The sequence below is a fragment of the Phyllobates terribilis genome, unplaced genomic scaffold (assembly GCF_046119375.1).
Source record: "Phyllobates terribilis strain yellow unplaced genomic scaffold, ASM4611937v1 Scaffold_5__5_contigs__length_657084704, whole genome shotgun sequence".
In the NCBI taxonomy this organism is placed as follows: domain Eukaryota; kingdom Metazoa; phylum Chordata; class Amphibia; order Anura; family Dendrobatidae; genus Phyllobates; species Phyllobates terribilis.
The window spans coordinates 459,076,413-459,090,015 of record NW_027362765.1 but is presented as its reverse complement, the minus strand read 5'-3'; the positions used below and the strand labels follow the sequence as shown (position 1 = coordinate 459,090,015).

General features: G+C 47.6%; 1 long non-coding RNA gene across 3 annotated transcripts in view; it reads left to right on the top strand.

The window, feature by feature from the left end:
• LOC141273481 (uncharacterized) overlaps window positions 1-13,603 on the top strand; it is a 254,838-nt gene that overhangs the window by 112,629 nt on the left and 128,606 nt on the right. Inside the window, exon 1 of one of the 3 annotated variants that reach the window (XR_012322097.1) lies at window positions 6,311-6,498. The exons of the other annotated variants lie outside the window; for them this stretch is intronic. This is a non-coding gene — a long non-coding RNA (uncharacterized lncRNA). Of the gene's footprint in view, window positions 1-6,310; window positions 6,499-13,603 lie in introns of those variants that run through there. 3 annotated transcript variants of the gene reach the window in all.

Below are 13,603 nucleotides of genomic sequence, written 5' to 3'. Positions count from 1 at the left end.
TTAAATTTGTTTTGTGATCTGAAACATTTAAGTGTGACAAACATGCAAAAGAATAAGAAATCAGGAAGGGGCAAACACTTTTTCACACTCCTGTGGTTTATTTATTTTATAGGTAATGGATCTCAGCTCCTAAATGGATATTCCAATATCATTAAATTATTTTATTTAGTTAGGCAGCATGAAAGTTTGCAATTGACTTGCTTTTTCTTTCTGCTTTCATTATACTGCAATGAGAGCTTTTATCTTACATAGTGTACAGCTTGTTTCAATAGAGCTTGGCCACCAAAGCGTGGCTGGGGGTGTGTGTAGCTATATTACAGGAAAGAATTTAACTCTTAACATACCGGTCCTCTCCAGCTTATTGATTTCTATATAGCAGTTATCTGCTTACCTCACTCCCCCTCCCTTTCAGCTCCTGATAAGCAGCTGTTATTAATCTTGCAAAATAACTAGACCCCCACTATCACCTGCTCCCATAGCAGGTCTCCTAATTACTTAATTTCCTGAGCATTGTGCTTGTTCTAATGCCCTGTTATCACTATAATCAAATGCAGTGAAAATAGACTGAGAACAAGCACTGATAGCTAAATGTATTACAGTAAAACTTTAAAGCTCACTACAAGTTCTGCCAATGCTATAGCTCTGCTTTTGATATGAACTGTCACTCAATGAGGAGTGCCCACCCTCTCAGAAATCAGGAAGTAAGGAGGCACAGAGTTGTGAGCTGCTCAACATATATCTTGAGAATAACCCTTTAATGCACCTGACTTTCTGGCAAGCTATGAAGGGCTTCTGTTTAGACACAACAGCCAATCAGAACAGGCTGAGCTGAAATTGGGAAGTGAACTTCAGACTCGTAAAAGTATATAATGCTTATGATTGGGTAGCCTACTCAATAGCAACAATTACCCTTCAGCCCATGTACAAAAGGGTCCAGAGAGTGGATCTAAGTTGCTGGACATGTGCCTCCGCCAGTATAGCACTAGACAAAGGACATTCATATTTTAAAATTATTCCAATCCACTTTGCTAGAAAAAAAATGAGTGAGACCACCCCTTTAAATTCCACCATCTGCCTTACAATGTTATATCTAAGCTCATTAAGAATGTTGTAATTCCTTTAAAAAATCATAGGATAATGGTCGGATTTATTAGACTTTGGCTTGACAGCCATTAGTAAGAAACAAGCAACTCATATCATGTATCTTATTGTTTACCTGTCAGAAAGCTACTTGAGACTATCCGTCAAGGAGATTTCAAGGAAAAAGGCATCACATACTGTAGAAAATAAGTTCACTATTGTATTTCAATATCCATTTTTCCACAAACATCTACTTGACGCTGCCAAGAACTGGTTTCAACATTAAATACAGATCTATGCACGCGTGATGATAGATTCCTTTTTAATATACCTATCAATTACAGATAGCATGCCCTTGAAACAGTAATGAATTCCATCCACAATCGAGAACAGGAAAACGTACTAAAGCAAATAAACAGGAGTATCATATAAAAGGCTGGTAAACCACATACTCGTTTCGAAGCAAAGTTCTGCCGGGAAAACACTGTAGGTAATAAAACATGACTGCTGTGAAGTAGGATCACTTTTCAGATGAGGCAACCTAGGTAAAAATTCAAGGGCATACATACCATAGATGCAGCCCCTGAAGGTTATATGGACCCATGGAGAGTTCAATATCTTTATATGGGGCAGTTTTAGCATAGAAGAAGGAAAAACCCTTACCAAAGTTTGAGATGTCCTATAAATCAGCTGAGAACAAAGATAGCAGAGGTCTCCTATGCGAAAATAGTATATCAGCCCCTTGCTCTCCAATAGCTTGTTACACTTTCAGTTCATTACGAGAGAGAAATTTTTTAAGCAATTCCATATTATTTAGTAGTCTTTCATTTGCACATTATTCCATAGTGGGTGATAAATGTATCATTAAAGGAGTATAATCAAGTTTGGAAACTATCCCCTGTATCTTCCCAACTGCTGTGGGTTGGACCCTTTGGGTCCTCCACCGATCCCAAGAACCAGAGCTCTGAAGAGCAGTGGATGAAATTGCACACTGTCACCCCATTCATTCTGAATGAGGCCGATGTAAATAGCAGCGATCTTTGGCACTCCCACAACAATGAATAAAGTGGCAGTGCGTATGATCAACCACCACTCCATTCACATGGAGAGCCCCGGTTCTCAGGATTGGTGGGGGTCCCAGTGTCAGACCTCCCTACATATAAGGGATAACTTCCAAACTTGAGAATACCCCTTTGATTGGCGCCCAACTGCTAGGATCTGCATGGGAGTTCTAAAGTTCCCTCTGTAGTGAGCATTTGCGACCACTGCTATAGAAGAGGAGGTCGCACATGTGCACTCCTACTTCATTCACATATGGGACTTTGCACTCATGTTTACAGGATCAGTAGGGGTCTTTACAGCCAAACCCCCATGAATAATTCATTGTCCTGTGGATTAGTGGTTAATGTCGTTTATGGGGAAACTCCATTAGAAATCTTGCAAAACTTGTAGGGGAAATGTCTTGCAGAAAAGAATTCTCTTAGCTAAATTATCTGTTTTCTGGACATGCCAAGAACCAAATGGTGACAAATGTCTATCATGAGACAACCCCTTTAATAAGTTATATTCCTTTTTAAGGGTAATATTTCTCCTTGTGGAGAGTGACGTGTTAAGCATGTCAGGTGAGGAGACTTTTAAAGCCGCATTGCTCCTCTGGGAAATATGCAAATTGTCTCTTCAGAGAGGAAGAGGACTATAACTCTAGTACCACCTACAGGAAGTAGCAATCCTAAAAGTCAATAGTGACCCTTTAACGAGCCTTGTCACATGACTTATGATAAAAGCCAATAACAGAAACTCAATTTGCAGACACACTGTTTCGGGGTACTGCCCCTCATCAGTGCAAAGTGTGAGTTCTGGTTTGGCTGGGTGAGAGGCGTCAGACCGGTATCTAGGGGTAATATTTCTCCTTGCGGAGAGTGACATGTTAAGCATGTCAGGTGAGGAGACTTTTAAAGCCGCAATGCTCCTCTGGGAAATATGCAAATTGTCTCTTCAGAGAGGAAGAGGACTAGAACTCTAGTGCCACCTACAGGAAGTAGCAATCCTAAAAGTCAATAGTGACCCTTTAACGAGCCTTATCACATGACTTAGGATAAAAGCCAATAACAGAAACTCAATTTGCAGACACTTTGTTTTGGGGTACTGCTTGTTAAAGGGTCACTATTGACTTTTAGGATTGCTACTTCCTATAGGTGGCACTAGAGATCTAGTCCTCTTCCTCTCTGAAGAGACAATTTGCATTCCTTTTAAACAAATTCATTATGAATTTTCATCAATTATACCTAGAAGGAACCCAGAAATAATTTGTGCTTTGTTCCTCTAGAGAAGTATAGACTGAGTGATTGATCAAGAGGCGTCACTTGCTTATAAGCTATGTTAGAAATTAATATTGGCCAACACATGCTGGGATATGTGGAGGAACTATTCACTGGAAAAACAAAGGAGAGATTTATGGACGGGAGGAAGACCCTTCTGCAAACCTGGATTAAAAAAATAACTTGTCTAATTTGTAATTAGCCGCGCTGGCATGGACTTGTCCTGCAATAAGTGGAAATGAATCACACCAGGACAAAAAGTGTAGACAGTCGCCATACGGTGCAGAAACAGTCTGCAGGTTTAGGCCTCCTAGAAGTTCTGTGGACTTTTCATAAAAAGAAAACTTCTGTTTCCAACCTGCATAGTGAAGACAATGATGAAATGTTCCTTATGAAGGGTGTGATTCATTAATCAATAGCTTGTTTAAGCTGAAATCAGCAATGACTTCACCCCCAGGTCTGTTTGAGTAGTGGGTCCGTGTGAGAAACAATATGCCGGCTGTACTAGCGCTCCAATCAGCACAGGAGTTTATTCACAGAGCAAATAGTTTTTGTTTAGAGGTATAATGGAAAAAAATAACATGTCACAGCCAGAGCAGGAAACAGTTTATTACTTACACGAGGGAGGGGAAAAAAGTCGTATTCAAGACTTTTTATGAAAAGACCATTATGTGAAGAAATATGAATTATGTTCACAGCAAGGCAGGAAAGGTTAGAGCTGGGTAAGGGGGAGAACGGCATTAAATTAACCCTTCCCTGCTGAGAGTGGTCAGTCTGAAAACATTTTGAGTTTTGTTTTTGTTTTTCTTTTATATGTAGATTGGTAAGTGCTACATGTTTGACCGGGACATTATTGTGCTGCATTTTTTTTCTATGTAGAAAATCCTTGTTAAAAAAAATTACTTAGCAGAAATAGATTGCGGCATTAATTTATATGCACAGGGCGACATTTTTCAGGTGGATTCCGCCTGAAATCCATCTGAAAAAGCGTTGAAAAAGTGCCCCATAAGATTAACATAGCACACAAAGCAATGTCAAAATGACACTGCTGTGCACTTGTTCTGTCTTATGTCCAGGATCGTAATGATGGTAGTCGCAGAGGTCACGACCGGGTCTGTGAGGGTGAGGGGCCCGCCATTGCCAGCGCAAAGTCCTCAGATTCACATTCAGCTGAAGTGGATTGTGATGCAGAGATCCGCCGGGTCTGTGTGCTGCAATACACAAAACCGTCCAATCAGAGGCCAGCAGCTGACGCCGGTGTGCATGTGACTGGTGGCTCATGGCAGTGACGGCATGCACTTCCGTCGCTTTCACACTGATGTCAGCTGCCGGCTTCAGAAGAGGACGCCGCGCAGTGGGGGAACAGAGGGAAGTTGAGTAGAATCTTTTTTTTTTCTTCTATGCATTAAAGAACAGAGCAGCAGAATGGGGGACATATACCAGGATGGGGATATATATACCAGGAAGGGGGACATACATACCAAGATGGGGGATATATATACCAGGATGGGGGACATACATACCAAGATGGGGGATATATATACCAGGATGGGACCCAGGATAAGGGACATATATATACCAGGATGGGACCCAGGATAAGGGACATATATACCAGGATGGGACCCAGGATAAGGGACATGTATACCTGGATGGGGCCCAGGCTGGCGCCGGTCCACGGGAAGTGAGTATAAGCTTTTTTATTTTATTGCGCCAAACATTTAGATCAAGAAGGGGTTATCCTAGCAGTGGACAACCCCTTTAAGCTCTTATGGTCAGCAGGGTCCTATCTCTCTATTCTCTGTAGTGTGTAAGCTCTTATGGTCAGGGGGGTCCTATCTCTCTATTCTCTATAGTGTGTAAGCTCTTATGGTCAGGGGGGTCTTCGCTCTCTATCTTCTGTAGAGTGTAAGCTCTTATGGAGTTCTCGCTCTTTCTCCTCTCCCTCACGTGTATTTTCCAACAATTACCAGCTTTCCAGTATTGAGATTTGTGCAAATTTACTCACCATTAATCAATTTTTGGGGGAAAATTTGGCAAATACAAATTTCTAAAGATCCGCTCATCTCTTATCTAAAGTTATTGAAAGGGACAATCAACAATAAATTTTAAGCTAATTCAATAATATCTAATGTCAATCACTACCTTAGTCGTTAGATCATTTACCTAAATAATAGAGGCTCTATGTATTGAAGTTTATTCTATAAGTTTAAATGATGCCATGATTGTATACTAAGAAGTGATACAACTGCCCATACACTATTTTTGTGTTCTTAGAACTTTTAATATATTTGTTTGCTGTCAGTGAATGAGAACACTTGTGTAAAGCGCAATAATCACATGAGTGCACCATCTTTTAGGTGTCATTCACACGCAGCAGTCACACTGATATATTGATTCTCAGGTTTTAACTACAATGTATCAATGCAGGTTTAATGGCCCATGCTCCTGTCTGAAGTAGATGCAATCAGTGCCTAATTTTTGTTTCATAGAAATGTTCATATTCATTGACAGCAAGAAAAAAATCTTATGAATGTTTATTGGTAATGGAAATAACTTTTATTTCTATAAAATCCAAAAAGTTCCAGTAATGTTGCTAAGTATGTCTGTAAAGATGGGTTTGTGTACTGCCAAAACTATTGCCAAGGTCGTAGCTATAGGCATTGCAATAGTACGTGAGGGGCCCAAATGCCCATTCGAAATAAGAAAAGACCCCAATGTTATATATGACAGATAGCAGGTCTGGGGCTCTGTTACACATTGTGCATTGGGCCCCCAGAGCTTTGATCCTTGTGTCTTCTCATTGCCCCGTCTTAGCCCTCACTTATAAGCTAATTCAGACTTGAGCTGGAGTAATAAGTAACCTGAGAGATCCCTTTAAATCACTGACTCTCCTTAAGAGAATTTTTCATTTAGGATATGTCCATAATCCGTGAACTTGATCATTAACCATCTCGTGCGTTACCTGGAGCAGGAGACCATTGTATGTGCGATATTATAAAGGAAACCAGTGATGCATGCAATCTTACAGTGAACGGCAGGAGCACAGGTCAAGTGGGAGAACGTTCAGCGAGCCTTTGAGCTGCCGACCTTATCTATACAGGTAATAGTACTTTTATGGGATACTTCTGTGATTTCCGACTTGAGATAAGTGCGCTGTTTTTTCCTGTGAGCCATTTCCTTTGTTTATCTGTGATACTATGAAATAATGTGTTAATCTTTAGCTGTCGTACGAGAGTTATTGAAAGGACTGAACTGTGCATAAAGGGTGACTACAACGTCCCGTGTAATTCCGTTCTGGTATCAATACCATATCTTTCAGTGCTAATCTTTCCTTTGAGGCGCTCACTTGTATGACTATCACACGTACATATCTCGGGTAAGCAGGCGTTCTGCTGTAGTGTGATAATCCTACACACTTTCATAGTATATGTGCCATCTACAGTACCTCGTTGCTTAAAGGGCATCTGTCAGTAGGATCACCCATCCTAAGCCGTCAATATGAGTATGTAGGTCATAGAAAGCTGAACAAAATGATACCTTGATATCTGTTATCCGATGTTTTATTCCAGAGAAATCCACATTTTTTTTTAAATATGTAAATGAGCTGTTAAGATCTATGGGCGGAACACAGATCTCCCCGAGAATCTGATAATCTACTACTGATAAAATGGCGATTTTATCAAAATTACAGCACGCAGCCCAGTAAATGACACATGTCCATACATTATGCTGCGATAAGATTAGGTGGCAAAAATCTGTTGACAGATTATTTTTAAGCCTGTAAAACCGCATTAAAAGGGTATTAAAAAAAAAATTTTTCTTTGAAGGGGTTTAATTGGTAGATGTTAAGCCCAAGAGACCCCCAAATCACCAGAAGAAAGTGTAAAGGGACACTGCCTCCTGATTCTTGTCCAAGCACAGGGATTCGTCCTTTTATGCAGTTGTGCCTAATTCAAAACCTCAGCTTCATTTAGAGAGTCCGGGGGGGCCCTTATTCTTCTGATGATTCTGGGGGTCCTGGGGGCTTGACTCCAATAGACGAAACATTCATAGACTATACTAAGGATATTCATCATTCCTTTGCGACACAAGGTGACTCTTTGTCTTCTAGAGTCTTAAGGGGTTAGTCTCAAGTACTTTTATTGGTAAAATTGCAAAGTGTTGTAATTGTGGCGCGACTCTTTGTCTTCTAGAGTCTTAAGGGGTTAGTCTCAAGTACTTTTATTGGTAAAATTGCAAAGTGTTGTAATTGTGGCGCCCCGAGGGTTCGGTTGCCACAGGGGTATTACACCTCAACCAGAGGTGTGATATTCCACTCCCAGGTAAGGATGGAGTGTGGACCAGGGCTCAGTTAGCTGCATACACACATATACACACTCCCCATTTCCGGGGGACAGCTCGACGGTATAATTGCAGGCACAACTGACCATGTCCCTGGCTGGAGTGGGGAGGGGGGAGAGAGCCCAGTGATGTGGGAGCAGAAGGGGATGGTTTCTGGAGCATAGGTAGGAGCTCATTGGATGCAGGTCACCTGAGCTCAGACACAGAGAAGCAGATAAAAGGTGGGCACCATCTTAGATCAGTGGTTAGTTGGGAGAGAGTTCAGTCCAGAGTGAAGGAGTAGAGAGCTGACAGGGAGCCGAGGCTCAGCCTGAGCTCAGCTCCACGAGGCAGGCCTAGAGAGAAGGCCGGGGCCAGAGAGGAGAAGAGAAGAAGGAGAAGGAGAAGGAAGGAAGGAGAAGAGACTGAGGAGTAGAAAGGCTCCAGAAACAAGAAGGCAGAAGGGACCCTAAGAGAACAGAACGGACAGCAACCGTTGCAAGCCCGCGTTATATCGGGTGAAGGGTCAGGCCGTGGAAGGGTACCGGATTCCCAAGTTGGTGGAGGTAAATCATCCCTCAGCCAAGAACCGGAGGTCGTGATCATTTATTGGTGCGACCCGTTGCTACACCCGCTAGGAAGGCACCACATAGGGTCAGGGAAGCTGGCGCCAAGTTTTACCAGAGAAGGCCCGAGGCAGCTGGACAGAAGCGTGGTCACTGGTGGGGCACGAGAGGCCAGAGAAAGGATAGAAGGGGGTCCTGTGCCATACTGCTGAACTGCCTGGGGGTTGACCGAGCTCCTCACCTGGTGGACGCGGCACGGCTTGGGCAGTCATTGCTGACAGAAGTGACTTGGAAAACAACTGTGAGTAAAAGGCCTGAACTGCACCATTAGACTCTGTGTGATTTATGCTGCGCCTGCACCATCACCCCCAGCATTCTCCTACATTGCCCTGAGGCTACACTCATCCCGTGGGGAGTTATCCTATCCCTGTGCTGCACACCAACACCAGCCTCAGCGGTCTGCCTTGCAGCGGCGGTCATCGCTAACCGCAATCCATGGGTGGCGTAGTCGGACATTAATAACCACCATAAACATAGACTGCATGTGGTTTGACCACCCTGAGCCACGGGACCGGGTTGCCACTACTACCCCCATCAGCACCGTACACCAGAAGGCCCGGTTCCGGGTACCCCACGGCCCAGGGGGCGAGTCATAAACACAAGCAATTTTGCTATTTATCAATTTTTTTGCTAATGTGGCGCCCCTGAGGGTTCAGTCGCCACAGGGGTACTGCACCTCAGATGAGGTGTGGTATCTCCTCTTTCAGGTAGGGATGGATCATCACTGAGGACCCCACTTCACACTCAACACTACACCACTCCTGTCCTGTAGGGGGCCTAAATGCACCAGGGTGCTGCCCCGCCCCGGGATAGAGGAGATGGGGGGAACCAAAGATAGGGGGAAGCAAGTAGTGGGTGAGGGTGGAGGAAACACTTACAGGAAGCACTTATAGAATCATATATAATATATGGCCATCTTTAGTTCAAGGTCTTTGATTGTGGGTCTTCTGTCGGGGTCCAGCAAGAGTCTGTAGCTGGCTGAAGATTCACGGTCCTCGTTTTCTGGCCTTGAGGCGAGGAGCAGGTCAGAGTTAACCAGTGTCTCTGCCCGGTCAAGGTCCTGTTCTAAGAAGGCCTTGGAGGGGAGCAGATGAGATAGACTCCACAGCCGAAAGGATCCCAGGGGGATACGGATGGAGCGGAGTCGCCACCTGTATTCTTCACTCTGGCTTAGCCAGAGGGCTTCCTGCTGCAAGAGGGGTGACCGGCCCCCGATATCTGACTTTGTACTTCACTTCACTGTTGGAAAAGCCCGGCAGCTTAGTGGATCCCAGGAAGGAACACAAGCGGGAGGAGAAAGGAAGGAGAGGAACACACCAGCGGGGTCTTGACAGGTGCTCCTGATCTACCTGGGAAGTGCTGAACCCCCTACCCGGTGGCCGCAGAACGCCATGTGTAGCAGAGAGAAGCTTTGCGGCTGAAAGTTCATCTAAAGTGAGTAAAGACCCGGATGACTTCATTCACCGCCTCCGCTTATTTATTCCTGCGCGGCACTGCACCCACCATACCTCCATACAGCTCACCAAACACTGCCCTGAGGCCTACTCCCCCTGTGGGGAGTAGTACCAACCAAGCTGCCAGAACATCAGCCTCAGAGGACTGTTGCAGCACTGGTGGCCTTCACCAGAAACCACAGGTGGCGTAGTCGAACAACCACTCATCCCAAAAGCCCATTTTTCAGGTGACAGCCCTGGGAATGGAACGGGCCAAGGCCACGACTGCATCCCCACGACATCTGCAAGGCCCGGCTCCGAGTACCCCACTGCTCAGGGAGGGTGAGTCACTAAACTTGGCGTAGTCGGCAGGATTGCGTGCCCGCAGCAACGGAAGAAGATAATCCCCACTGCGCCGGGTACTGTGCGCCTTTCACAAAAGACTGTCGTTGTACACTCAATGTGGCGCCCGCCCAAGAAGAACGGACACCATTATGTGCAAAAACAACAGCAACCTAAGACCTCCCATCGTGGGCCTGGCTCCCCAATGGTGCCAAAAGTGCCGACCGCCCCTCCAGCAGAGACAGTCCGCATAGTAGTGTCCGTCAAGACGGATGGGATATCCCAAGGAGTGCCCGTCAGCCAGCCGCCCTGGAGGCGCCCCAAAAGAAGGAGGAGAAACAGACCGCACCCAGCCGCAGAGATGGACGCAGCCAAGGAGAAGCTCTTCGTCGCTGGCCCACCAGCTGCTACCTCCCTCACTATGGAGGGAATCCACCTGACCAGGGAGGAAGCCCAGGAGGCCCTGTGCAGCCCAAGAGCGGGTAAGGCTGAAACCCCTATCCTGGGCGCGGGACGCACCGAAGCCCTCCTAGATCTCCTGCCGTCACCCCTATCCCCGGGCGCCATCGTATGGGAGCAACTCCTGGCTCCGGAGGCCGACACCCGAGCCACCGCCACTGCCGGAGACCTGCTATGCCTCCTGACTCCCGATCCGGGGAACCCTGCACTTACTTGGGTGTACAACTGCCCCAACCCGGACTGGTCCGCACCAACAGAGGTCCTGCAGCAGCCCCTGTTATTGCCGCTACTTGCACCTCCGGTCACCTGTCCAGCGGCCGAAGAGTTTGCCTGGGACAACCGGGGGGCGACCTGATGGTCTTCCCCTGGGAGACCCAGTCCGAAGCGCGTAGGGGGGAGGAGACTTGCCGTAAAGAGCTCCTCCAGAAGGAGCGGCGAGACAGGAGGATCCTCTGTGAGCGCCTGGAGGTGCACGCCAAGGCTGCCAAAACACAGGCCCGTCAGGCGGAGGCCACCCGTCCAAGCCCCTGGGAAGAAGGCCTTATTGTGTGCTTCCACCAGGAGGCAGGATAGGGCTTTATCCGTAGCCCACAGTTCAACTGGGACGTGTTCGTAAACCGGCGGGACGTCGAGCCGCGGCTGGAGCAGGGCCACCCTGGCCGGAACCTCTACCCGGGCGATCTGGTGTCCTACACCCGCCACCACGGGGAGCGTGGGTGGTATGCCCTGGATGTCCACAGGGTATTCAAGGAGGATGCCCCCACTCACCTAGTTACAGAGGACCGGTCAGGCTCCCTTGGAAAGGATGAGCCATTTCCCTGGTGGGGATACCGCTGTTAAGCAGCCCCGGGAGATGCATCTCCCAGTTATTTGAACTGTTAATTGTTTTTCAAGTTTTGTTGCACCCGGCTTCAGTTGAAACAAACGTTTGTCCCTGCGGACACTGAGCAAGAGACAGACTGACTTTGTATATAGTTTGCACCTATTTAGGTGCTCCCTATTGGCTTTATACAAAACCACCTCTACCTCAGACCTCAGAAACAAAACCTGTCTGGTGTGGCACTAATGGAGGTCCAACTCAGGATCGCCATGCCCTGCAGCCACCCCAGGGCCTACGTGGAGGGTTTGGGACAGGTCCCTCAAGCTACCAAGTACTCTACCCTGTGAGATGGACATCCTGTCGGGGAACCTCACTGCAAGAGACTTGAATTCTGGGGTTGCTTATTAAATTGTACATATCTATTTATTATTTATAATGTTTTATATGCAACGTTTAAGCAAAGTGTCTCCCATAAAGGGAAGAGTTATTGTTATTGTTGTTATAAAAAGTATTTCAGTCCGGGAGTACTGAGCTTTGCTAGGGGGGAATGTGGCGCCCTGCTGTGCATTGGTGCCACAGATCCTAGAGGGGTGCATGGACGGATTCATCCACAAGAGGCCCTCATAGCATTCACACACCTTCCACCTCAGACCAACAGAGGGAGCCCGTTAGGGATATAAATAGGGAAGGTGGAGCTAGGCAGTTCAGTCTAGAGTCTGGTCTGAAGTCTGTAAGGAGTCCAGTAAAAGTCAGTCTGGAATCTACAGCCTGGAGTATGTGTGGCACCCCAGGGGTCTGGTTTCCACAGTAATGTAATGTTATGTCTGAGAGCAGGTGGGAGGTCCTTTGGTCAGGGATCCTGTGCATGCCACACCTCCTGCCCAGTCTTGGGAGGGGAAGAACTTCCCCTATATAAACCTAGGGCTGAGGCAGGGTTAGTGAGTAGAGAAGAAGTAGAGACGAGAAACAGTCATAGGAAGAAACAGCAGAAGCTCAGTGGGAGCAATACTACTACGAGTCAGGGGCTGGCAGCTGCAGAGCTCGCCCTGACTGAGAAGCTTTCTTACCGGACCCGGCGTCCGAGGCTGTGGGGACTAACTCTTACCCAGCAGCAGAAGCCGACCGGCAGGGGATTTCAGGTCCTCAGGCCCAGAAACCCGAAGGCAAGGTCACACGCGTGGGACCAGCACCGCCATCGTGGAGCGGAAGCCATTAAAAGGCCCCGAGTCACCGGCCATACGGGTGAGCACCACACGGCACACTCAGGGACGTGGGCTACTTATATCCGCCTCTAGCAAGGTAGCCAGAAGAGTACAGTCAGTTTGGGAGGCCTACAACTCCGCCTGGCCAGGGGAGATCCCATCTGCTCAAGGACTGACCAGGCCCCGTTCGCTAGCAAGTACTCCGGGAGGGTCTATCGTTGTTACCAGTAAAGACCCTGAATTACACCGCACCGTCTCTGAGTGGTTCCTGCTACCCCCATCTTCCACGTCGGCTGCCCTGAGGCCATACCCCTCCCGTTGGGGGTTATACTATCACGCTGCACAATTCTACACCGGCCTCAGCAGTCTGCCCTGCAGCGGCAGCTCCATAGCTGCAAATCAACGGGTGGCGTAGTCGACACTCAAATAACACCTATCAAGACTGCCACACACTGAGTTTGACTCCCTGGGCACGGACCGGGTCCCCGCCACTCGGAGACTACAACCCTCATCTGATCCGGTTCCGGGTAAGCCCCCGTGCGCGAGACGCTGCGCGACACAGCAGGCCCAGGGGCGCGTCAACTTTGGCATAGTCGGCAGGATTTCGTGCCCGCAACCACCGGGTACTGCGTGCCTCAAAAGCAAAGACTGTTCAAACTTACCAGTGGTGAGGTTTCCCGCCATCCGGCGCCATCTTCTGCCTTCTTCCCGCCATCCGCGAAGCTTTCCCGCCATCCGGCGCCATCTTCGGCCTTCTTCCCGCCATCCGTGGAGTTTTCCCGCCATTGGACGCCATCTTGAGGACGCCGCGCGGGAAGAAGAGGGGCGTGGACTCCGAAAGCGCGCGAGAACTGAAGCCCTGCCTCACGTCCGGACGTTGCGTAAGGTCCTGGAAGGAGCCCAGCAGACGCCGACGTCACCGGAGCGCGACGGAAGGTCCTCAACCCTGACGATCTACTGCGGAGCTGCGGCCTACGGAACAGGATCATCGCAAGGTAGGCCA